This window comes from Ischnura elegans, chromosome 8 (genome assembly GCF_921293095.1).
Source record: "Ischnura elegans chromosome 8, ioIscEleg1.1, whole genome shotgun sequence".
In the NCBI taxonomy this organism is placed as follows: Eukaryota; Metazoa; Arthropoda; class Insecta; order Odonata; family Coenagrionidae; genus Ischnura; species Ischnura elegans.
The window spans coordinates 39142394-39170285 of record NC_060253.1 but is presented as its reverse complement, the minus strand read 5'-3'; the positions used below and the strand labels follow the sequence as shown (position 1 = coordinate 39170285).

The following is a 27892-nucleotide window of genomic DNA, read 5'->3' as shown; positions in this document are numbered from 1 at the left end:
TGCGAAATTTTTCTCCCGTGAATGAAGGAAACATTTCCTAACGTTAGAAGTGCCGACTTTATTGAGTTAAAAATTACTTAATCATTACTAATCAATTCCTGTTAAGTAGAGTAAAAAATTTGCATGAATTAGGAAATATAAGCTTTCATTTAATGAATGAGTAATTGTATAATTTTGGGCATTTAAACGTACTAAAGGTCTTAAAAGTTATATTTTTTCGTTTATAATAGTTTCAATGAAGCTATAAAGGAAATTTGCGACATTGAATGCGTATGTTGTGGAATCAGTGGACATTGTTCGTATATGCTCCTGGCATAGTTTTCAGGTGGAAATATAGCATGACCTTCGTTCCTCTGCTGAGCGTTGTAAAATAAAAGCTAATTGCCGTAATGTCCGTGAGAACCCTGGCTCTCATGAGCCGCGTGCGTGTTTATTTGCGTCCTGAGTTCCTCAAAGCATTGGCTCAGGGCCCAGTCAGTTCCTGGAAGGGACTTAGCAGGAAGATGTCTCGGGAAATGTCGGAGTCATGCTCTGATGTATCCAAATGGACGGTTTTTACCGGTGAATAATTCTGCTCATTATAATTCGAGTATCAATACGCTATTGAACGTAGTTGATAAAATTGAAGAACTTGTGTGGCTCCATGTTCTTTGTCGAGGTGCGTTCAGAAAATAACGGGAATTTTAAATTTCGCGTGTTAGGATTTTGGAGAGTAGGATTGTCAATTTTCTATCATGCTGTTATACAGTGAGTCCTCGTTTAACGTCACTTACCGTTCCTGAAAAATGTGACGATAAACGAAATGACGTTACTCGAAACATAATATCCCATAAGAAACAATGTAGAAATTGAATATCGGCTCCTAGACCTCACAATTGCTACGCGAAAAAAATTTAGCGTATCATATCTGGGGCATTTTTTACGATGGGAATGCCAAGCTATGGCATAAATACGAGTTCCTGTCTTCATCGACGACAATAGCAGCACTGACGTAAATCCTTCTCCATTTTTGTATCTTCCCGCATTTGCTCTTCGGCTTCGCGAGCGTCGCCCGGGCATCATCATCGCTGAAACATCGTCGCAGTTACAGGAACCAAAATTATTGTGAACACGGCGAAAAAAGTGGCGACAAAAACTCCGAGTTCTAAACGGAAAAATTCCTTGAAATCACTTTTTAGGTTCCTGAAAACCATTATGTCAAGTAAAACCTTGCGCACCTACCTAAGAATTCATTTTGCAGAAAATTTGCTAAAACCGTAATCGCAATTAACAATAAACACACCGTTTTACACTTTGTATAGACTGACTGTATTACCGCCCACAAAACGAACAACCTTCAACGCCCGCCGCTTCGCGTTTTTTTCTCGCGCGAAATTTAAAAGCCTTGACGTTATCGCGAAGCGAATGTGCGATAAACGAATGACGGTCTCAAAATTTTCGTGACGTTTTCGCGAAATGACGTTAAACGGGGTGACGTAGAACGAGGACTCACTGTACATGCACCTAAAGCATGAGAAAATTTTCTGTATTCATTCTTACATTTGCCTGTGGCAGACCCTAAGGTTAGACGTGTTTTTTATGAGCCCGGCGATTTTCGGCTTACTCTTCATCGCTTGTTTGTGATTTTTTTTGGCCAAAAACAATACTGTAACGATGCCCTAGTCTCCTTATTTGCCAGACATGGCTCCGTGTGGCTTTTTCCTATTTCCTTAAATATAGAAAACATTCCAGGGCGATCGTTTTACCAACATGTACCTATAGCATTAAAACTAAATGGGGATTTTTTTAAGGCAACACATTAATGTAGACGAATATTAAAGTTTTTTTTTCAAAAAGCTAAAATACCCATTATTTGCTCATATAATTTTTCTTTATAGTTCATGGCTTAATAAAAATGACCGGGTTGGTTTTAATAAAATATTCGATGTAAACTTCTCTTAACCAGTATATTACCTCTAATAAAAATAGTAATAATAATAATGAATCCAAGTATGCGGCTTTAACATTATATATCCTTGGTGTGTGTCTTTGAGATGTTTGTGAGTAATATTTACGGATTATTTTTAAACTAAAATACCAGTTATTTACTCTAATAATACTGTTCTTCACAATTCTTCGCTAAATAATAGTGGCCGGGTTGATTTGTAGAAAATACTCAATGTTAAATTCTCTTAACAAGGGGATTAACTCTAATAAACGTATTAATTATAATGTATCCATATAAGTATGCGGCTTTACAATCATATTTCCTAGTCATACGTCTTTGAGATATTTGCGAGTAGTGTTTACGGATGAGTGTAGAATATTATTCGGCATAGGATGATACGGAATGAAACTTTCCCGACTCCATCATGCCACGAGAGTATAGAAATTTACGATTGGCGATCTTTTCAATCGATTGGCTTCTAAATTTAACTCAGCCCATAAATTCTGTGAGTACGGTTAGCTTTAGGAACCTCTCTAGATATGTGGGCGTTTGATTTTTTTCTACTCACGTAAACGCCTGCGATATCATACCGACCAGCTGGCTGGCTCTTGCGTGCCTGACTTATGGGAGTGGGGGAATTTTTAGCCCCTTTAGGATGACGCGTCATCGAAGGACTACGTGTTTCATTTTTTTGTTCTCCGCACTAGAAATTAATGGCGTGGTGGCATTCCATCAAAAGCTAGACAAGCGGTTTAAATATTCGGTGATACTTAAGTTTTTTTGAGAACCAAGAGGTTAGCATGTATCGAAAATATTTTTGATGTCTTGAACTTTCGTATTTTATAAAAATTGAAACTTTTAACTTCCATTATTTAGTCACTTGTTAGTGTTTGAACTCATATTTAATTTCATTTATAAATATTTTGTATTTCATTGAATTTTCAGTGATGAAGTTTCGAATTCTATAAAAGTTTTTTTCGTCAAAATGTTATACTATAAGTATTAATACGGTATGCAGAAATTGATCGTGTTATCTTGATTCATGAGGTATTCTTGAAAATCGTCCAATTTTCGTCATTTTTCACTGTCTCCTTATGCATTTTCGTAAATAAAGCAGCCATGTAAGCTTCACTTTTAAAATTGTAACACCTTTGTATAATTTTCTTACGGATTGTTAATTATTTTGCTGTATTTTTTGTAACATTTACCTAGGATGAGTTATAGCTACCTAATCCAACCTACTCCAAATTGGTATCATTGATACATAACTGATTCTGAGTAATTCCGTATTAAATTGTAATGAATTCTTTTGAAGGTTTGTATGTGGCGTGCATACAAATCCAAGGTTGCTGCCAGAGTATAAAATAAGTCGCTATATAGGTTTCACCAATGATAGCATTTTAGAACTTCTATTTTTCAGCTAGGTATTCAGGTCGTTTTATATGCCCATATTTAGGAGAACTGCATGTCTTGTTTGAGGAAACAACAATTCTATTTTCCCCCTAATGCAAGAACCCGTTCTATGCATAAATGTGTTCCATAAATTATAGAAGCTATAATAAGTTATTGAAATGGTGTCTTAAGTTTACAGTATTTGAATCTCGTGGAATGCAATAGGAGGCTTTAGGCAATCGACAGCTACAAACATTGCTACGCTACGGTCTCTACTATTTGTGCGGGTGATCCCCAGATGGAAGGCCATCATCTTTTAAATGCCGCAAACTCGGCCGGATGCCAATGTCAACATCGGGCAGCCCTCCCCATGTCGATAACGAGAAAGTTTATCCTTTGAGTCATTAAGGGGAGGAAGAATGGGCGGGAATGGCGCTAGTTGGCAGCGGTAGACTCAGAGAGTTGAAACTATTAGCGCGCGTCCGTGGAATTACTTCACCTCCTCCGCCACCTGTGCGCGCGCCATCATTGTTTGAACAAATAGGGCCGAGACTCGTTAAACTGTTGAATGGGGCATTAAAAACATGGCCGCGAGGCGTGCGATGGTAACTTGGATAGGACTTTTTATTTCCTTCAACTGGTACCGATGACTTCCGCAACACTTCTTGCGTAACTACATAAAAGAAGTAAGCAGTGTAGTTGTTGTAAAGTTTTTATTTCTTTTCTAATCTCGCGTTCTTATTTTTGAATGTGACATTCCCGATAACTCGAGGTCCTTTATAATAGTGGAGATATTTATCCTCTACCAATATTTTTAAATCTAATATCTTCCTTTATCTAATCTAATACCATCTGTCTCCTCCGTATCTCATCCAAAAGCTGCCTCTCCTCACCCACCATGTCCAGCACTTCTTCGTTCTTCCTTATATCCGTCCACTGAGCCATCTCCAATTTCCTCCACACTCGCTTCTAGAGTGCATCCAGTCTTTTCTCGTCCTCCCTCCTAAGTGTCCATAGTTCCGCACCGTAAGGCGCTACACTCTGGATCGGACCTTTCACCAACGTTTTCTTTAAATTTGTACACAATGATCCTCTCATCAGCTCTTAATTTCCAAGTTTTCGTAATTTTCCCTCTAAATGTGAGCATAAAAGTACAAAAAGTTTCCCTCAAAAATACGTTTTTGTCCATAAAAATGATGCCTGCTAGAGGTCAGATATAGTTTTATTAATACAGTGTCACGTGAATTATTCAACTATTCCTGTTAAATGAGACATTTTTTTTAAATATTTCACGCAAGCTCCCTTTTATACAAAATGTATACGTCTATTCTCGGCATCCTTCAAAAGTTTATATGAAAGAAATTTTAAAAATATCTGAAAAACTAAGAGACAGTCGTTTGTTGAATTTAGGTGGAATGATGCAAAGATATCTCAGTCGTTAATGGAGACTGTCGCGTGGTCCCCAGTCCGTAGGTTCCTATCCTCTCCGCTAGGAGGCGGCGCGCCATCTCTGTGACCCAATGGCCTCGTTTCCACAGATGGCGGCCTGCCTGCCTGCATGGCAGTCGGCGCTGCCTATATACGTGTATGTACCGCGTGGTAGTTATTATGCATGACCACGACTCGATTGCGATAGGGGTTCCCAACAACTAGCTAAACCCCTTCCCCCATCCAGGGTACCTACCTTCCCCTTTAGATAGGTCGAGGGATAATAGAGGTGCGTGCCGTGCCGGCTGAAGGCAGGCGGCCGACCTATCGATTTGAGCTTGGGCGTGTCGCGTTCCTCTACTTTTTTTTCTCTCGAAAATCCCTCTTCATGATATCCGAGGTTTATATGGCAGCGTGTTAGCATAATAAGGTAGGAATATAACTGGTACGATAACTTTTGATAGCCCAATTTCCCGACTTATTTATACGCATGTCGACTCAATTTTCTTGAATTTTTATTTTTAGCCTCGACTTTGCGCGTAATACTCCTGGATGAAATCAAAGTCGTCTTGTAGGGTTATTGAGATCGTATCGTAAAAGAAGCGATAGAAATTAACCTAGAAGAAGAGAACATCAGTAGAGGCAAAGGCTACTTGAACACGAAAGATGCATACGCTTCTTTCATTCTTAATTCAACCTTCTATATTTAATTGTGAATAGTCTTTTACATTCATAATAAATAATTTTTTCGCCTCGTTTTTTTCACCTTATACGCTTCGATGTTCGTGGATTTGACTTCGGTTCGCCAGTTATAATATCCTATGCAATATTCTGTAACCTGAATTTGAATCCAATATCTCAAAGACCTCTCTTTTTCAATAGCGTGCATTAAAGAAAAAAGATAAATTGGACGAGGCAATGCCCTCAACAAGTTGGAGAAAAATTAAAAGTTTATTCGCCGGAGCCTTGACCCCTGTCGCTGCTCCGAGACTGATTTTATTCCGTCAAAGAGTCATTCTTCATATTCCTTTATCTGCGTGGCTTGGAGCGTAAAACTTTTTTCGCTATCTACACCTTCGACGTTCCACTTCCTGCGATTACCCTCTGCGGGAAAATGAATTGCGTTTCTGTCTCGTCGGAATATTTTTACCTTCGTTTTTTTTTATTTATACTCCCCGTTCATGAGAATTTTCTTTCGAAACCCTCCACCTCCGAATGTGCCATACATTCGCGTCTCTTAGACACTGGACGAATGATACCAATTTATTTGCGAGCGTTATCTGTACTTCCAAAGAAACGCAGTTAATTTCCATTTTCTTGAACGGTTAATCCATTAGGTACGCGAAATTCGTGTGTTTCTACTCCGAATATTGCATGATGATAGACTCATGACATAAAACGCAAAGAAATTGACAAATTTTTACCTGAAAATTTAAGTTTTTCCTTATTACCCTAGAATTTCCCTATAATTTAAGGTTTTCCTTCCCTATTTCGAACATTGTAGCAGTCGTAATGACAGAAAACGCAAAGAAGTTGATTAATTTCCTTCCTACATTTTAGTATTCATTATGACTGAAAATGCGAACATATGATCAAATTTCCTTCTGAAAATTTTGAAGGCGCATTTAATAATTTTTTTTATTTTCGAGAAATCCACAAAAAAATTTTATTTACGAATAAAATGATTGGGCTTGCGGCATGGATTCGTGAAAATGCTTCATTTGCAAATGAAAAACTGTAATTTCACTTTCGTTGTTTGTGTAACTGTAAATTTTACGAATGTGTAGTTTAAAAACTTTTTCATTAAAAACATTCATTAAAATCTTTGTTCATAACCTTGTTTCCAGCAGAAGTATTATTAGAACCTCTCCTCTACTAAGTATTTTCATGTCCTGCAGTAGACAAGTTCTTCTCCTTCCATGTTAATAACTTAGCTAGTCTTAGTAGCGCAATCATTTGGAATTGATCCAGGCAAGACTTGAAGTGGCCTTTACGCGTTTATTCTTACTGATAGTATAACGTCCTTGAATCTAATCCTGGAAAAAATACTTGTTTGGACTTCACAATTCAACCTTTTGACTCCAAGAAATTCTGTTTTCAATTAAATCATACTCAAAACTGCACCATTCTGTAATGATATGTATTTTAAATTATGAGAAGATGGCTGAAAGAGAGAATTCTTGTCGTCGTAACATATCTTTCTAATCCAGCCACCGAATTCTTCATATGTTCAATTTAGATTTGTGTACTGAGTTGGATATTTTATCACTGTTCGATAAATGATAGGCTACGAAAGTAGTTTTAAAACAGGTATATTCTTAGAGAGGTGGTAGGCCACCTGCACCCGAGCGCGTCCAGTACGAGACTGACTGCTTTCAGGGCGAAGCCGAAGTCACCAGTCGACTCACAGTCGAGCTGCACCGTCGACCGGTCAACTACGGCGATGCAATCGATTACCGTTCAGTGCCTCACCCCAACCGGACAGTTTACAAGTACATCGTAATTTTGGCGCATAAGTTTGCGTTGGCGGAATAAATTGTCGTTTGTTTCAGAAAGCAATCTTATTTTTAACAATTTGACATTGAAAATGAAACATTTGAATGCAATTATGAAATTTCAGATTGATGAATTTATTTTTTATTATTTTATTAAATAAGTTTTTTAACCAATGTGGTATTTTCATCTGATTTTTTTTGGTATGAATTCGCTATAGCGAAATTCATTAAATTTCATCACTTTTTTAATTTTTTATTAAGTGAGATTTAAAACATTAAATATTTTAAAATACAAACACAAGTTTAGAAGAAGGTTTAAAAGTAGGAAAGATTCGTATCATAAAAGAGTGATTAGTTGATTTAGCATATATACCATGCTGGGATATTTGGGTCGTCGTTCCAAATGCGTGTTAGCTTATTTGTATCAATTTGACATTGAAAATGAATGCATTTGAATGTCTTTTTAGTGTCCTTCAGCCTGGATTTGAAATTAATTACCAGCACATTACCCTCACTTTTAAACTTTTTTCATATTTCCCGCGGTTGAATCGATGAATGCGATCGTATATGGAGATGTACGGAAATGCGCGGTGGTGACGAGTTTTTGGATGGTAGCCGGGGTCCATTGTTTACGTCCAACCCCCGTTACCTACTCCCCTCTTTTTAACCAGATGCCCTCCGGTCATAAATGGATACAAGGGGGAGTGTGATACATGTCGGTCCAGTGTGTGGAACTGGGACAGCTGAGCCCTGAAGTACGCCGTAAATATTAATTACAATTCTCAGTCACCCCGGCGTCCTTGCATAAAAACCCACCCTGTTTATGCGAGTATATTCGTTTTATTGCCGCTGATTTCCCTGTTGTGTTACCCACTCAAAATAGGTGTATATTATGGCAACTGAATAGAAAATTAATTACCTGATGGAAAATATGTTTGGCAATTGTTATCCCACGTGGATTTATCTTTAACGGCACCTCTCTAAAGGAAATCCGCTATAAACGATACAGATGAAGCAAGGTTTTTGATTAAAAATAATTAGGCATTTACGAAACCCTAAAAATGACGAAATCTTATGAAAACACGCGTGGAAATAGGTTAAGAGTGGGCAAAAAGCGGTTTGGTTGAATTATATTTAATTAATTGAAATACCGACAAATTTTAATGACAAAATCATATGTTCCTTCAGATGGAAAGCTATTACTCAGACATAAAAAATGTATTTTGATCGAAAATATTTCTTTAAAAATTCATTATTCCCAGTGATAATGAAATATACCGTTAATAATAAGCACATGATGACATAAGTATGGCAATTATATTTTAATCTTCACTTCATCAGAGATACATGTTATAAGTTTTGAATCATTATCATTGTATTTCACCGTATCAAATTTGAAAAATTTACAATGATATTTTCTGGTTTATAAAACTGTTATATTTGAGATACAGGTAAATTTTGAAGTCATTCAAGTCAGAAGATCCTTAGCACTAAGGTGTACTCCAGTTAACGTTTGAGTAATCTTGTAGTAATATTGAACTAAATCGTTATATAGCTAAATATAATGTGTACATTGTCGATAAATCAACTCCTCATATGTAGATAAACAAAACCTTAAAATGGTAAATCACAATTATTTTATAAAAGAATACAAGGAATATGACGTATGCATGGCTAAAATAAATGTTCTACTGTTTAAAACATACGATCACTATAATTGATACGGGAAAATATTGCTCAAATAAAATCAATCGATTCGGCTATTACTTTGTGAAAATCCTAGTTGAAATGAAAAATAAACAACCTTGGTAACTATTCACTGGAAATATAAAGCGTTGAAAGGCGACGTACCAATAAATAATTTCCAGTGAAAAGTTACCAAGGTTGTTTATTTCTCATTTCATTGCTCAAATATATTATGCCAAATACATATAATTGAACGCCTTAACACTCATGCAGTTTAAAAGCTCAGGCAGCAAGGAAAATATTAAAGAATTGGTTAAATTAGGAATTTTTCATCTTTTACATTTGTGTTGCGATATGTATTATTTTTCGCGCTTATATAATCACGTATGTAAACATGTAACATTTTTAATGTAACTATTTAACTGTGTTTCTTACCTGCAGCAATGAAAGAACAATGTAGAACCTTCTGACAAGTCATTTGGGTCACTGAAGTACCAAGGTTGTCTATTTGCAATGAAGGCGTAAGATGTAATTTTTTTTAAAGTTGATTAAAATGAATTTTAAAGGAGTTCTTCATCGTTGAGAATGAGAGGGAGAAGAGGTCATGAGGTGCTACTGCCACGTTGCGGCTTTACGATATATCATCGCTACGCCGAAGCGCCAGACAGTTTCGTAAGTCCTTGGAGTCGAAACTATCCCTCAAGTTTGCTTCTTTCACGATACGCTGGCGCATGGATAGTCTTATCTCGCTTAGAAAAGACAAGTGCAAACATGGGTGATAAGTTTCTTGCCGCTATCCGATGAATTATCTACGAATCCTGCTGTCATTCATACACGAGGTCATTCCTAAGCTAGGAACTCGTGTGCCGCGCAAGAGAGCGCTCGTATTGTGCGGAAGTCGATGTGCTTCCCTGCAGCCGATATATTTCACAGCGAATGTCTTCCTTCTGCGGTTACAAAATGTTCTCTACTTACGTCAAAACAAAGCAATGGGGTGACCAATAGTCTAAGTCACTGACTATCTTGCACTGATGATCGCATAGCATTAACTGAAGCAGGTAGAGCAAATCAACTATTTGGGCAGCACATTAAAGGAAAGCGGATGCAGTAGTATGGACATCAGGAATAGAATTGTGTTTGCATAGGAGGCATTCGTGAACAGGAATTAGCTCATGAGAGGATCGTTATGTAAGAGTTTAAAGAAAAGGTTAGCGAACAGTTTGTTCTGGTTTGCAGTTTGATCTGGAGTGCAGCTTTCAATGGTGCGGAAACGTGGACGCTTACAAAAGAAGACGAGAGAAGATTGGAGGCATTCGAGATGTGGGTGTGGAGAAGGTGAAATGGACGGAGAGGAAAAGGAACGACGAAGTGCTGGATATGGTTGGCGAGGAGAGGCAGCTTTTAGATGAGATACGGAGGAGACAGAAGTACTTAGCGTGGAGGGGATGTTGAAAAAGATGTTAGAGGGTAGAATGTTGGGTAAACGAGGGAGAGGAAGGAAGGGAATAGGATTTTTGGATGGAATGGAAGGGAGTAGGCCTAATGTATGGGCGTACCCAGCGGGGGGCAGGAGGGGATTTTGGGAAGGGGAGGGTATTTTGCGATATTTTCTACAACAGCAAAAATCGCCAAATTCTATAAGGAAAATCAGGCCTGGATTGAAACGAGTTTTCAACAAATTATCTTTAATTCCACGAAAAATGATGTTAGTGTAAGAAAGGCGACTAAAATAAAAATATTTTTTGAAAGGATTAATAAATTTCTTAAAATGATGGTTTCATTTACCTTTTGCATGCTAAAATGTTACACCTTGAACGGCCATTGATTGCCACCACTAGTTTTAACCCTCTATGCCCCAGAGTGATTTTGAGGTAACATACCGCATTTATGAACTTTTTGTTATTTTTTTCATTTCTTGGCCTCTGTATACCACTGTGACTTCAAAGTAACAGTTAGCCTACCCAATCCCCTCTCATGTATTATTTTTAGTTTGTTTTTTTCCCTCCTGAGGGCGTTCTCTGTCAGATCTCTGCACATGCACATGTAAAAAAATTGGGGCATAGAGGGTTAATTCTGGATACGCCCTTACTCTGAATTGAAGAGGGTAGTCCATGAAGGGAGGGGAGACTGCCAGAATACTGCTTAAATACTCCATGCAAACCTATAATACTCAATGCAACTTCATGGAATCGACGTATCATAATGGAATGCAAAAAAACTTAAAGAATCCACATAAATTTATTGCTGTAAGACCTAGGTTTTGATGTATCACGTCATCATCTGGTACATTTGAATTGAGGAGACAGAATGTAATTACAGTATTAAATTTATGTGGAATTATAAAGTTATTTTTTGCATTTCATTATACTTTCACAATACATAATTCTCTCACCCCGTGATCAGATTGGATGGCCATTGTTTTTGCCGCAATTGCCCCATTTGATCAGAGGGCGTTGGTAGGTATTCGTTATATTGTCGCGACCCCATTGTATTCGCGTCGAACGAGAGGCCGCGCTTGTCCTTTGCCGTGAAAAGGTTGGCGGGTCGCCATTTTGTTCGCGTGACTTGATGCTCCGCCGTCGACCTTGGGTTTACCTCCAGGGAGGAATAATTGAAGAGGGCGGAGGAGAGCGCGAAGGGAATATATGAGGTGAAGGTTTTTTAAGGCAATAAGGAGGAGAATGCTTCGCAATGGATGTCCTCGTTCATCGTTCACGGGCGGAAAAATAATCGGCATGTCATCGGCACAATCGCGTATTACCCTCTTCTCGTCTGCGTTCCATCACGGTCGAGGGCAATCCATAAGTAACGTTTCCATTACTTAGATGGCTCTAGTCAGAATCCACCGAGTGGATTATTTCGAAAACTCGTCATTAATTAATTTTTATCTACTCTTTTTCCTTCTGGGGTAGGTCAAATCATAGCTAATAAATTATAGTATTTTAACTTTTCTCTATCTGTTCAAACTATGAATGAATTTACAAATGATCTAATAGATTTTATTTCATTATGGTATACATAGATTATTCCAGTCTGCCTTCACAGAAACGATTATTTCGTGAGCTCGACGTGGATTAATCAATGTTTATCTACTCTCTTTATGGGGGTGTGCCAAAATGGAGCTAATAAATTTTGATATTTTATCTTTTTTTTCTATAAATTTCAACAATGAATGAATTTACAAATAATTTAAGAATTCTTATATTAATATGGTATGGTATTTGGAGGAGGCGACCGACAGATGAGGTCATTTTCACCGCGAGGGAAGGGTATGGAAGGAAGGGTGGAGAGAAACCCGGCATCAGTAGGAGCTTGCACACGGAGAAAGTCGCCGAGGGGACCACGGCTTAACGTCCCATCCGACGGACGGAATGTTGCGATAGGAATGTCCTCCACACAACATTCAAGCAAGGATCGGGCAGTCTCTGAAATTTCTCCCACACCGCCGGGATGTGAACCCGAGCCCACCGGGTGGGGAAGCCAAAACAATATCCACCACACCAGCGAGGCTTAAGCCTGAATCACACGATTATTTTTTTCGCCGCGAAAGTGATCACTATCGCGATCACTTTTCCCGTCGCGAAAAGGGATCGCTCTAGTGATCATTTTTCTGTATCACTCGGTCACTCCCGCCGTCGCTTTTCGCATCATTTCCGATATCACAGCTCGTTGTCATAGGACCCGCATCACGAAAATATACAGCGTGTTTGTTTATCTATGTCGTTCCCACAATTGTCAAACGTCGCGCTGCTATCGCTCAATACGGTCATGCGTTCTGATTGGCTGATATGGGGTTTTAGGAACGGTTTTAGCGACGGAAAATGCGACCGGACGAGTGATGAAAAATATCGATGGGAATCCTCATCGCGATCGCGAAAAATAATTGCCGGCGACGATCATTTTGCGAGTGGTCACTCTAGTGATCGCGATAGTGATCACTTTCGCGACGAAAAAAAATGATCGTGTTATTCAGGCTTTATTGTTTAAAAGCTGTTGTCCTAACATCCCGTGCCACACGCCTATTGAGGCGGCTGGCGGGGTAATATGTGGATGAAGATGAAGCATACGTGCTGATGGCTTTTCTCCCGCCTCGAGAGCTTCCTTCGCCTCCAGTGATACCTCGAAGCATGCACGTCCTCTTGTGCGGGTATCATGCATTTCAGAAGAGGATGCGAACTTGTTTTCACCGTTACCTCCCGTCGGGTGACATCCGTTCAAGATTTGCTGCACCCGCGGAGTAGGAGAGAGCGTGCAATGCTTATGGGCACGCGTTCGGCCGAGTTCACCTGCCCGCACTTATCTATCTTTCCACTCTTAGCCATTCATATGCTGGCCTATTAGGAAAACCTAGAAATATCAGTAAGTTAAAGGTTTACTGTCAATTTTCTGAAAATAATGCTTAAATATCACCTCACGGCCGTTTTCAGTACATTTTGTATTATCCTCAGGTCACCTAATCTGATTCAAATCACATGGCCTACAAAAATTTCTCCACTTTGTTGGCTATTCAGATACAACCCCATCATTGTTAATATCTGTCACCTGTCCTGAGTAGTGTCCTAACGTATCGATTTCATTGTTAAATTTCGCATTCATCGATTTTTTCTTGGTGCGCTTTGGGAAACTTTTGGTAAACAATGCAAGAAATAAAAGAAAAATTATTTGCCTCTCCAACGAATAAACAACCAATCAGGTCGAAAACATTATATTGAAGACTAACTAAATAATTAAATATAATTGTTGTTAATTATTTGTATCAATCATTGTTATGTTTTTATAAAAGAAAAAAAATTAGCGTTTGTGTTCTTTAATCTGCCCGCCGATGAGGCCTAATGCAGTACTTCTTATCTGTCTACTTGTACTTTCACTCTTTAATTTAAAGTTATTATTAACTAAAATTCATAATATTTACTTATTTCAAATCGCTTACCCTGACATAACGTTGCCGAAAATAATTCTAGCGCTAACGTTGATAAAACTGGTAACAAAATTGGATTTAAACAATAATATTAACAAAATTAGTTATTGAAGACCAACCGAGAAAATTTTTTAATCAATTGTGTGTAGTACCATCACTGTTCTATATCTTTGTATAAAATAGATGACAAAGTTTGCTAGGAAGAGGTTTACGCGAGTTTATATGCGATACTGCCAGTGGCGTAGTCAGGAATTTCGTTCGGGGGGGGGATAGGTCCAAAACGAGGGGAAAATATAAAAAAAAACAGGGTTCTAAATAATGGGTTTTAAAATAATTTTAACGCTTTTCATAATCGAAAAAAACTTAATTTGTTAAAGAAAAATGCTGTAAATTCATGATATTTCAATATTTTGTTTCCTTTTGCGATAGAAAATAATTGTGCTTTTATGTTTTGGAGGGCGGTCCGTACCCCCGAGACCCCCTTCCCTGGCTACGCCGCTGGATACGGCCGCCGTTTCGCGATTGTTTTGGTCTCGCCATGTTCTTTCGCTCGTCTGCACTCAGCTGGTGAGGGAGCCGCGCGCCGTTTGGATGGAGTCGCTAAATAGCTCGTGAGGCGAGGGGAAGGGAATTTTTGGGGGGGAGGGGTGTCAGAGAAGGGATAGATGGGAAAATGGATCCATTTGGAACACCTGTGTTACTCTGCCGCCGCCGCCGCCAGGCGTTTGGGGAAGTTTGGCACCGTTCGTAAATGACGTCAAGATGTCTCTGGCCGCTTTTTCTATTTCAAATCCCATACCATCCCTCACTGGAATCATTCCGTTACGCCGTTAAACCTTCAATTGTCATCGGGTAACTCCGCAGCGCTGTATCTCTGTAGCGACTATAGACTTTTTAATGATATTGGTTTTTTTTAAGTAAGGCGTTTGTTCACGGCGCGCCGCGGCGTGCTAAAATGTGTAATTAGGCTGTATCAAATTCAGATGAATCAATGGATACATTTTTCAGTCAATAATTTATGTCAGCGGTTAGAGTTGGCTTTAAAGCCATTGCAATTATTTTTTATATTTAGATAATCATTAATTCACTTATAAGTTAAGAATTATTTGCTGTTGTCAATTTTTCTATTTTTCCCTTTGGAGCACTCCACCCTAGCAATTAAAGGGAATAAGGTTTTAATTTTTCGCCTACACAGTTATCTGTGCGTTACCCACGACCTTTGGCGAAAATGTCATTTGACGGAATCATTTTTATCAGTGGTTTTAACAAAATATCTATCTTACCAGTACTTAAGTGTCCGAACGAAGTGTTATGGATCGTGAAGATGTTTCAAATATTCAAAATATCTCTCTTTAATTAATGAATTAAAAGATAATGTTGGTGATAGAGAAGTGATATTGTAGAGTTGATAGATTTGATGTTTATTGTAATTATGGGAGAACTAATTATGCCTTCTCTCTCTTTACAGTGTGCAGAGATACGGCCTCAAACTGGGATTAAGGATTTCGCTAATATAAGGTAAGCGGTATTAAATAACTACGACGGATTATAGGATTAGTATTTCCGTCAATGCTATTTGAATTCCCTATCCTCCAATACGTATACATCCTTTTAAATGCACCAGCTCGCACTATTGCTTTCGTTGGTTCGGAATTAATTCAAGCGTCATAAACTGGGTGGAACCAAATAACAATTGCGAAATTTAGCACATACGATTCATTTTTTCACGGTATTATCGGCTGAAGTCACAATATTGTTTGTATTCTCATTATTGCACAAGCTTTTTCTAATCCCCTGAAAATATTTCTAAACCCCTGTAAATATGATGCATAAAATGCATTTTTGTATTTACTGTTGTTCATACAAAAATATGGGACCATTCGCTACTATCGTTTCTATTATCGCTTCCTTTGTGCGTCAAGCTTTCCGCCGAGGTGGCGGGGGCTCCCTTAAATTATGTTGCGCATCTGCTGCGCTTTTTTTTCGGTAATCTTCCGACGGTGCATGTTCGTGCGGGGCATAAATGCTCTGTTCTTGCCTTCCGGTTTTGATCTCCCGTGTCTCTCTTAATGGTGGAAGGGGGGAAGTCGGCGTATTACTGAACGACAAGAGTAGAGGTCCGTTCAGTTCAGTTCCCACGGGCTTCAGTCTCCTTCCGAGGTGAAGAGTTCATAAGGTTGTGTAAGTCTGGTGGCCTTTCTGAACACGCGGTTCGCTCGCTGCACCATCTATCGCGAGAATTGAGAATTCCACGGAATCGCGAGACCCCTATCTAGCGCTCTCTTTCCTCCACTCGTCCCCGCGATGCGCTTTCGTTTTTCTTTTTTTTTCTTCGTCGTCGCGAACGGTTTCCGTTTCTCTTTTGTTTTTTTTCTTCCCTCTCCTTTTCTCCTCCTCCCTTTTGAAAGAGACACCACCCTCCCCGGGTGAAGCGATTCGCGTCGCTCTGGAAGCATCTCGAAATTCCGAGCGAAAAAGGAATTCGTCCCGGAACGAGCCTGGTGAAACAATTGCCGAGCGGAGGGCGGTGAGTTTTTTTTATTCTTTTTAGTATGAAGTCAAGAGTCGTCTCTTCCTCTCAGTGAACTTAGTGAGTGGGCTTTTTAGAAATGTGAATGTTCAGCTACTTACGGGAAAATACTTTTCCTTCTTTCAAGTTTTCTTGGAGGATTTTCCGTATCATTTTTTTGTCTCTTGCGTGCAATAACACTGTCATCGTTCCGACGTGTTTGATAGTATATAGGTCCGGCTTTAATACCTGTGCGAGAATACTTTTCCTGCGAATTAATCTTATTTGCGTGTGCTCACGCCCGCGAAATTGAATAGCATAATGAGGCATCACTTATCTAATGATTTTTCTCTTGTTCTTGGCAATAAAACTACCTAATATTTGTTGTTTCTTATTTCCCGGAAATTCAATTGAAAATAAAATCTTCTCGGGAAATCAGCCGGGTGATGATGGCCATTGCTGCCAACGTTTCGAAAGCTAAGCCCATTGCCAAGGCTGCTCTTCCATATGTTTCCACAATCTCGGGGAAATTGTCTCGTATTCTCAGAAAACGCAACATTGAGACAATTCACAAGCCACCAGGAAAACTACGGAGCCAACTTGTGAAGGTTAAAGACAGAATGGGACTCAAGACCTCTGGCGTCTACCAAATACCCTGTGAATGTGGAGATAGCTACATTGGGGAAACAGGAAGAACAATTGAAACCAGGATATCAGAACATAAGCGGTGCATTAGACTTGGATACCCGGAAAAATCTGCCGTAGCCGACCACTGCATTAAAAACAATCACACCATCAAGTTCAATGAAACAAAAATCCTCTGCAAGGCAAAGGGATATTGGGACCGCCTTACAAAGGAAGCTATCGAAATACGAATCACAAATAATAAAATGAATAGGGACGCGGGTTTCAACCTTAGCAAATCGTGGAACCCAATCATAAAAAGAATGGGTAAGCTGAGAGGAGGAGAGGACTCTAAAAAACTGACCAATCACGGACGACCTGACCTCCCCAACGGCGTATATAAGCCCGGCAATAACCAGGTCCATCATTCGCCCTGAAGACGATGGCAGAGAAGGCCATCGAAACGTTGGCAGCAATGGCCATCATCACCCGGCTGATTTCCCGAGAAGATTTCATCAACAGCATTCGCCGGGAAAGAACCAAATCCTTCTTCAATTGAAAATAGTTTTTACCGAAATACATTTTAAAATATAAGAATGCGTATTTCAATAAAAATATGTAATTTAAAATGTTGAATTGTTGTAGAAACTGAATTTTTTAACAAATTAGGTAATTAAACTCTCCTAGTATTTAATTATAGCGTAACCTTGAGGTCATACGCGGGTTTTAAACTTGTTACAAGGTTATATCGTTATTTTAATTTAATTAGTTGCTAACTTTTGCACCGAATAAATTTCACTTTTTATATTGTTTCATGATTTCTTTAGCCAATGCACTTTAAAACCGAAATTATCTGCCGCGTTTTTATTCTGAGACGTTGGTACTCTTGTCGAAGACATTCATTGACTACAAAAAGATCGAGGAGAAAATTTTAAATAGTCATAATTTATTTACTATGAAGCACGGTATTTGAAAAGGCATCTTTTCCGGAAAAATATTTTGTATCTGGAAATAAACACCTTTATGAATACGTTACCCTAACACATGGCACGTGACCTTAGAATAGCATATAACAATAGAGAAAGTTAAATTTAGTCCAATAGAATAAGTGGCGCCGCTTCATTCATCGAGAAAAGTTTTGGAATCTTTTAAGTAATGATAGTACTGTGAAACTAAGAAGAATGGAAGAAAAGTGAATTCTTATAAAAATCTTAAGCCGTAGACGGCAGTGGTGTAGCCAGGAATTTTGTTCGAGGGGAGTCCGAAATCAGAGGGGGAAATGTTTTTAAAACAGGGTACTAAGTAGAGTGTTTTAAACTAATTTTAATGCTTTTCATAGTCGAAAAAACTTCATTTGTTAATGAAATATTTTGTAAATTCATGATTTTTTCAATATTTTGTTTTATTTTATGGGGAAAAATAATAGTGTTTTTATATTTCGAGGGGGGGGGGGGTTCCACTGGTAGACGGGGTAACTTGGTCATTTTGTGAAGATGGATTGCCTGATGAACTGCACAAATTGTCCAAATTGATACAAAGTATCCTTATAATTGTACGCACGACTGTAGGAAAACTGGATCGTAATAGGGGTCATCGTATTCTATTATGCTAAAGAGTATTTTTACGAAATCATGTAACAGGGATGATAATGCGGTAGGTAAAAGAACAGGTGGTCAGGGCAAGTTATAGAGGATGTAAAAAAGAAATACGTCTCTATGGAAAGGCCAGCGAATGAGAGAGCGAAATGCATCGTCATACCAGACCATTGTTGACTTATGATGATGATAGTACGATTTACAATTTCCAATAAGGATGTTAAATAAGAGAAGGAACACCAGTATTGGCCTTATACTCCTTTGTAAATACTTGTTCAAAACAATACTGGAAGGAACAGTGGAAGAAATAAATGGAATTACAATTTGCGATGGAAAAGGGGGCTCAAGAGTTCATCGTACTCTTTTCTACTTAATGAAAATTCCTTTTTTAATAAAAAAGAATAAAAGTAGATAAACTGACGAAAGTATTCAATCGTTTAACGGACTATATTTTTACGGTTCATTGTGCGCATTACTGTGGGGAAAATGGATCATCGTAGAGGCCGTCGTATTCTATCCTATGCGGTCAAAATCTTTGAACATCCTGCGTCAATTGAAAGTATTTTTGGCTAATATAATCCAAAGACATGAATTAAATTAGTCTAAACGACGAAAGGTTTTTATTATGCTACAGAATGTATTTTTACGGATGCATATAACATGGGTAAAAAAAACATAAGGGCAGACCTAGACTATACTTCGTGGAATATTTGGTGAAGGTCCATGGATGCCTGTCGTGCATAGAAGTGATAAGATTGGCCCAAGACCGCATGGAGTTGAATGTTGTTGAAGATCAATCCTAGGATTGTAACACGAGAAGAAGTACGCATTACTCTTCACGCAGGGAAAAGTGGCTCATCGTAAAGTTCATCGCACTCTCCGCTATGCACTGAGAGGTGATGAAAACTTTTTTGCACTTTGTTGGACGTGAGGCCGGTGGAAAGTAGGTGGAAGTGGCTTTATCCATCAGTATGTGAGGCCGAGCCAACTTTCTCCGCAAATCAACGGCTTTGAACTTTCTTCTTCGGCCAATGGTTCGCACGAGGACGAGATGAATTAAGACTTCGGCCTAGTTCGGGCGCGATGCAGTAGTTCGAGATTCCACCGCTCCGCTCTGAGATAGCGCAGTGTATGACCAAAGAATATTAAAATGGAGAATACTCCAGTCAACCTACAGATGATTTGTCACCCACCGCGCATTTAAATGAGTTTACTGAAGTCACCATATGTGTCGCTGACGGGCAAAACGATCCGAATGTCACGCGGAAATAACCTTTTTTTATCGGGGCTATTGACCGAAATTTATGTTCGTGATGTTAAGTTTGATATTTAAATATTTATATTGATGTTGTTAGGGATTTGTTGACAGGAGGATTGGGGCAATTGTTGAGGTGAGTTGGAATATGGCTCGAATTTGAGAGGCAAAAAGAAAGTGTATTTTTAAGAAAATTAAGAGGATTTGGAGCAAAACAAAAGTTTGACGTTACAGTGATGATGTGATCCATCAAGTAAATAGCTATTCTTCGCACTTGCATACATATTATAGAACATATTTTGAATAAGTGGATCGCGATACGCTTATCGCCGCGTTGCGGATAGTTTTGAAAACTGATTAAAATGCGCTCAAAGTGTAGGCAGAAATCAAGCTTGTAATTGACAGTGGTGGTGGAAGAAAATATCATATTTTTTCTTCCTTAACACATGATTTGACCTATTTCAATGTTCGTGAAACTGGAAAAAGTTTCTGTGAAATTGTAATTTTTCGATAATTTGGATGAGTCGAGCTAATATTGCATTTTCTGGCGTATGTGTATAAGAGTATATATTTCGTGGAAACAAAAATGGAGTCCTTTGGCATAGTGAGATGGAGATAACATCGGTGTTTGGGACCCGTCAGTAAAGAAGGGCAGAAAACCAGCTAATGACATATAATCGTATTTATTAGATATATTGCATATTACTTGATAGGAAATTTACGAATTTAAGTATACCGGGACTAGCCACGGTGATAACTTTTACGGGAGTCACCCGCAATTTCCACAGGGAAGAATGACGCCTCGATAGCTTAACTGGCTAAAGCACTCGGCCGGAAATCGAGGGATCCGGGTTCGAATCCCGGTCAAGGCGAATGATTTTTTCTCTGTGGATTTTTCGCAGGAAATTTACATTTGTAAGTGAATTTTTACGGTAATCTGTGTAATACAATGGGTGAATATCGGTTGAATTAAATCGGTAACTTGTGATTTATGGTTTTTCATCTTGGAATATCTCTATTAAACATAAATGTGAGGTTTCAAGCAATACCGATTTTTGACAAATAAACGCTCCTGCCAACGTAACTGCATTCTCTTATACGTCTGTAAGTCGAGTTCATTACGAAGAGTGAATATACCCGTAGGTTAGCAGAACTATGCCATCTCAATATATTTATTCACCATATTTTCCATGTTCGTTATTTTAAATCCCATCAATTTTTGTGTTTTTTTCGGAAATATTCTTCCCATTTCGCTTACTTAGATCCTTTAAACTCCCGATTTCTAGCGTGAATTATCATGAATTGTGATATATGCATCGATCAGCGCAAGGAAATTACTTTTTGTCGCCAGTTTAATTCAAAAGCTACCGATGCCATGTCTGTTTCTTAAATCATTTATTCAAAGCCATCGCGCTCGTCTTTACTTCGTGGCCCTTGAGAAGTTTCTCGTCTCGCGTGAGCTGTGTCCTTCAAGTAAAAAAAAAAGAAAATCGCGAGCAAGTCGCATGAGCTCTTCTCCAGAATGACTCTGCATTATTTGCGCACATCAGTAAATGCATTCTGAAGTAAATCAGCACGTCCATATTTCATTCAATATGTTTTGAAACCCTTTCTATTCTCATTCCCCGTATTATTTTTTAATAATTAATGTGATATAGTTTGTATAATAAAGAGATCCGTATTTTTTTCATTTTAGATGCTTTGCGACGTATACTTCTGGAACTTTTCGCGACAAAAAATCGACTATCTTTTATTTTACCCTTTCGCTGGTAAATCGATGACGTAACGGACTCATGCCGATCGGGTCACCCTTGCTCAGTTACTCCTCTGCTTACAATTAGTGAATTGGCCTTGCGTGGGTCTTTGTTGTCTTCACACACTTCTATTAGCTATTCCCTCACTCAGTGAACGGTTTTTCCTGATAAAGTGAATGAGCCGAAACTCAATGACGTCACCAACTCATGATAAGTGGGCGGTAACTTTGAGAAGAATGGTCGAATGAGGTATTTTATGCACTGCGAGAGTAGGCCTTAGTGTAAATTCTAATGGAAGTCCATAAAGGAAGGGGAGATTGCTAGAATACTTCTTAAATGCTCCATGGAAACCAATCTTAATCGGTAGAATAATTTATTAATAGCCACCTCATCTTTCCCTTCCATTAACCAAATGCTTTCAGTAAATTGCGATGACGGGCCTGAGTTAGCGACCATATTAGATGTTAGCATAAGAGTCTCGGTACTATTACCATGGGAACTAAGGAACCTGGGTAGAGCATTGGTTTGCGCATATACCCTGCAACCCAATGGCACGTGGTTCGAATTCAGATACGGGGGAATATTTATTCCCATGTAAAATTATTTGAAGATCCCATTGCAGATCTATTCCAGCTTGAAGATGAAAATTAGCTGAATGCCAGTTTTTTTAACTATTTTATTGGTTAAAGTTTTTTCCTGGATGAGGCAACTCATCAAAGTCTAGCGGGGGCAAGGACGAATTGGCCCCCGTTTGCTTCCTCGGAAGACGCTGCAGAGACCAAATGTGCATGGGTGATTAATCAAAGCGTCGCTGAACGCCTCGGGAGTTTCCTCCTTGATGGCGACGAGGAGTTTATCAATTAATAACCCCGCTGTGTCGCATGTGCGCGATGTTCGCTCGCGACCTTCGTTACGACTCACTCGCCAGATGTCTCTGCCCTCGCGTCGTCGTCTCAGCTCGGATGTGGCGCCACGTTTCGGTATGATCGTATGTGTAGTGTATCTAAATATCTCTCTCTTTTTCCGTCTGTTGACTTTTCGGTCCCCTGGAAACCTTAAGCTCGCGTTTATAGGAAACAAGAGACGGAAGTCTTCCGTGATTGTTGGAGTATGATGATAAATTTGTGTATGAGGTATTGTAGAGTTAATTAATTAATCCGATGTGGGGGAATTAATCTCTTGTGTACGTCTCGTCTCGAATTGCAAAAATACAGAGCAGTTTGGAGGAACAACCGTAATCCCGAAAATATTTTGACAAATAACCCCACTGGTACTGAAGTATTCATTGCGTGTCTTAATGTAGGCACGATGAAACATACAACAGATTATGGCCACCTTGCCACAATGTACAACAACATGTGCATCTGATATTCATTTATGATATTAGTTCGATTGCCGATATTTGTTGTAGGTTCAATTAGAAATTTTCGTGTGCTTGCCACCTCTTATATACTTATAAATATATGTACGATTTTTCATTAGCTTCTATATTCTTTAACGTTGCTATCACCTGTTAACATTTTCACCTCTCAATTTTTGTTCATATGTAGATACAAATATCGAAATTTTAATATCTTATTCCATATTCTTTCTCATAAGAACAACATTAGTCCTGAAAATTCATCATTAGGACATTGTATTTTCAGGACAAATATTAAGTAGTAAATTTTATCGATGTTATTCATTTACTTGAAGTGCGTGCTTGCAGATAAAATTTAATACGTAAGCATTCCTGCTTTAAGTTCAAAGAGAAGTTATATTTGTCTATGGAAACTTTCTTCATCTTCATTAATGAAGATGATTTTAGATAACTCGCTGCGTTTTGTAGATGGATTTTTCTATTTTTCTCCTCTACGTACCATTTTTTATTGCAGTCAGGCGCAGGCATTCAAAGGATGCACCTTAATCTTTCCTTCTCTGCCTGTGGGCTGTATCTCTTGGTGCCCATTGTACGTAATCGTTATCTCATACCTTTATCGTTGGTGTGTTCATAACTCTGGATTTTTTTCACATATGCGTGGACTTCGTTCAAGGGAACGGAATGTCTCTCATGTAGCAAACGCACGCGGTGGAAGAGCTAAACTCGAGTGCATGAACGAAGATTGATGGTTCATTTATCGCGATCGCTAACTACACTTCCTGATCCACTTTGCCGCAAATGGTTCTAGCGATGTTGACGTTTTCAAGGCCGGCATGGGGAAACGAAATTAGTTCGGCATCCATCCGCTCGTAGCTTCTGTCGCTTTGATAGAGCTTGATTATGGAGCTCGTCTATCCCTTTTTTAGTGGTAAATTTCGATTTTATGTTCATCCGACATTTTATTCATTTACTAAAGTATTTATTAGGGCTTTTAAGATAATGTTAAATCGTTGTTGGCTTTTGAATTAGTCGAGATTTATGGGTAGTATCATAAATGAATATCTGCCATGTCTCTGCATATCTACAGTCTACCTTTTTATGATTATCCATGGAAACGACTTCAGGCGATAAATAGCGTCATATTAATTATATTAGTTTTTTTAAGGAAACGAGGATCTTTTTCAATGGTGCAATTTATACGATATTTACTTTGATCTCCCATATTCGTCGGACGAAATGAAGATGCTGTACGTCTATTTCGGTAGTCCTTTGTAACGACTCAAAACCTCGTTATTCCAGCTTCCTAAAATGCAACCGTAAAAGATTGACCCCATTTCTTATGTTTCATCCTTTTTTCTCATTTAAAATATCCTTAAAAGTTCTTAGCGACCTAACTTGGTGAGTCGAATCTTGGCGAATAGTTGATAATGCACGTTGTTGGATAACCAAAGCGTCAAAATATTGATCCAGTTGAATTAAATGATGTAATTATTGGCTAGATGACAGTTGCGTACTCGTCGGGGATTGAATTTTTGATAATCTAGTGAAAATATTCGAAGTTACCGTCAGTTTAAATGTACTCGTGAACGTAATTTCTCTTTAAAGTTTTAAAAATGTCACGCATGTCAGTATTTTATTCCATAATGGCTATAAATAAAAAAACAACGGTTAGTAAATGTAGATACAGTATCGATACCTCACATTTTTAAATGGTTAAATCAATTATTTTTGATGGGAGAAACGGAATAGAGGCACCCTTTTTAATTCCATGAATTTTTCGTAAAGTAATCATAAATGTTCTTCACGCTAAAATGATGGAAATTCTAATTAAATTGCTCTATCATGAAGATTAAGACATGCTCTGTGGGACTGTGTGTTTTGAAAAGTCCTCGACGAAAATTTCGGCTGCCTTCGTCATCGGTCATTATTACGTCACGATGCCATTCACATCTGATTTGGGTATAATGATATGTCCGGCCGCCTTGCATGCCCGTTAGGAGAAATTGCTTTTAAGTATGAATCACTGTCACTGAAGATCCCATCTTACGCACGCCAGTGTAATTTATTGTGGTATACATATCGCCGCGGCGTCTTTTTATGATAATAAAACGAGATGAATTAGTTAGTGGCTCATGCTGCAGACTTTTAACCTGTCCGAAATGGGTAAAAAAGAACTCCAAGTAAGACTACATAACGTCCAGTGAAATCCTCAAGGCCGCGCGCTAGTTACCGGACTGGTTAAAAAGTCAACGGGGCAAAGTCGACGTCCTTGTTGATGCGAGCTTCCAATTTCCTCCGCAGCGGGGCGCCTCGTTCGCTCTCCCAGCACTGACCTCGCCTCTATTCGCCGTCCATCAGCATCGCCGCTTTTATTTCCTCCTGGCGGTGGCGGCGAGAAAGCTCATTTATTCCCTTTCGATTCTCTTTTTTTTTCTTTTCCCTAATCCTCTCTTAAAGGCTTTGCGCTTGGCTCCATTCTCGTCACTGCCTTTGCCGATGACCGAGACAAAGTAGTTTGCTGCACGAGAAATTTTCTGAATGGAAAATTTCTTTAAGAAGGACGTCGATGCCAAAGGAAGCATGCGGGTACTTTAACGAGTCGTCGTCCCGCTGAAGTTGTCTTCACCAAATGAGATAGATACGAGATTTCACGTGCTGTCAAAGAAATGAATGCCTTACCCTTCCGAAGAGTATCAAATGCTATTTATTTCTCGTTGAAGTCCAAATTGACTCCATTACTTCAAAAAGGCACGAGTCTAGTTGGCGTGAATTTGAAAGGAACATTTTTTGTTAATATTTGGAGCTACAAGAGCTTTTTCTTCGATTTTTTTAATGTTAATGGAAAATGAATAAAGTAAAGTAAGATATCATATTACGAAGAAAAGTTGAAGAGGCGGTTAAATGTACAGAGAAGTGTTTTCACCCTACACGTTTTCGAAATTATGGCTTGAATTAATGGCAGTATCCGAGCAGCCAATATTGTTAAAATATTGACATTCTGGAGGTCATGGCTTAAATTACTAGCTGTATCCGGGGAGAAGATATTGTTCAAGTATTTTCCTATCTACTATTGTTTGCTTTTTGGGGGGTAGCGTGGTAGCCTAATGGTTATAGCGCTTGTCTTCTGATCGAGGTATTCTTGGCTAAAGTCTCGGATAAAGCATTTGGACAACCCCAACCAAATATGATATAAGAGTGACATACAGGTGTATGCCGCGTGATATATCCAATTTTGCCCTGACGTTTCGTGTCCGACTGCTGGTCACTTCTTTTAGAGAATGGTGGTGATGTTTTGCCCTGCTGATTTTTTATTTCAAGTTGGAGAAGTCGGCTTACGGGGTGAGGAGTTAGTGCTGGAGTGGGAAGATAAAAAATGTTCGTATGCCGTGTTCCACATTCCTCCCTCCTTCTGGGAAAAATCATCTTGGCATTGAATTAGCCACACTACTCTGAAATTATGGATAGGTAATAGCGTTGAATCGGTCAGCGGGCTTATTTCGATCAGCTTCAAAAATACCATAATAAATGCGCAGGCGGATTTGGGGGGGTCACGGGTACACGTGCCCCCCCCCCCTCCCGACGCTTAAAAAGTAGACAATTTGTTTAATACTGTTATCATTCTGTTCGTGTTGTTTTTTTTGTGTTACGGAACCTCAATAATTTAATTTCATATTAGCAACTTTCATGTTAAAATAAAGAGAATATTTCGTAGATTACAATGGTTGTATTTTGTCTTTAATCTCTAGTATGAGAAGATCGTTAGCCTGTCAGACCCTTATGCCCCAGAAAAAAATTATGAATCCGCCCCTGAATAAGTGCATTAAGTTATCGTAAGCTCCATCGACATACTTGTGATAATTCAACAGCCAAAAGAATTGCATGTTTTCTTCAAGAGCCCTGTAGGCAACGATGGGCGGAAATTGGTTCTATTATAATTTCTCTGGGAATTACGAAGTTTTTTCCCCTATCATGAAATGACTGGAAGTTCTCGAAAACTCAGGGAAAATCATCGCGGTATTGTATTGGCCACACTGTTCATATCCTTTCCCCTAACCTGTTGAATCCCTGCCGTTATATATCAGTGTCTCCCTCCCCGCTCTTCCGCTTGTATGTATTTCCTCGTGTCTCTTCCCTGATTGGTCGGTCGTTAATGAGTACCCCTTTTTCCCCTACCTCCCCTCTCAGCTTCCCATTCCCCTTGCTTCCCCTCCTTTCTCTCCCATTACACGCGGTATCGCGGATCGAGAGTATATCCCCTTGTCTCGTATACTCGGCGAACTCGGGAAGTTCCGGACCCTAAGGGCCTTCCCATATCGACCTTTATAGCTCCCCTTCCCCCCCCCCCCTTCTTCCCTTGATTTCCTTGGCGTCGCTTTAAAGGCGGTCGAAATGTGTTCTTGATTATGTACAGATTTGTGTGGAAGTTCGTGCTCAAGTTTATCCTGTGACATTCTCGGGATAATAACCGATAAAATGTATGCTTCACTGAGGCGTCTTCATGGAATTTCATTGCAGTTTCAAATTAGAGTCTTATGGAGAATTTTATAAATATTAAATTTGAATCTTGGATTGTACGTCTTCAAATTGAAATGCAATTTTTTAAATTCATTTTAAAGACGTAAATTTCGGTTTATTTATGAACCATCATGAGGGCTTTATATTTTAATGGGTATATACATTTGATGCTTAAACATGATAAAGGGTTACAGCAATGTTTTTTTCACAATAATGAAATTAAAAAGTTTACAAATTAACAATTCAATTCGAGGCTAGAATTTTGGCAAAAACCTTTTTGCTATATTTACCGATGGTAACTAAGCTAACAGAAATCATGGTGTCCTATCAAATTAGATTGCTTATATAATATAAACTTATGATTTGATTGAACATGTTTGATTTTTTTATGACAACTATTTTTGTTTTTGGAAATTTATATGATTTCTTTAAAT

At 38.8% G+C, this 27892-nt stretch overlaps 1 protein-coding gene across 1 annotated transcript in view; it reads left to right on the top strand.

The window, feature by feature from the left end:
- Positions 1 to 27892, top strand: part of LOC124164592 (protein piccolo-like) — a 430630-nt gene that overhangs the window by 322274 nt on the left and 80464 nt on the right. The window contains exon 5 of the mRNA XM_046542004.1: positions 15315 to 15364. The gene's annotated coding sequence lies outside the window, so the exon portion shown is untranslated. The remainder of the gene's footprint in view (positions 1 to 15314; positions 15365 to 27892) is intronic.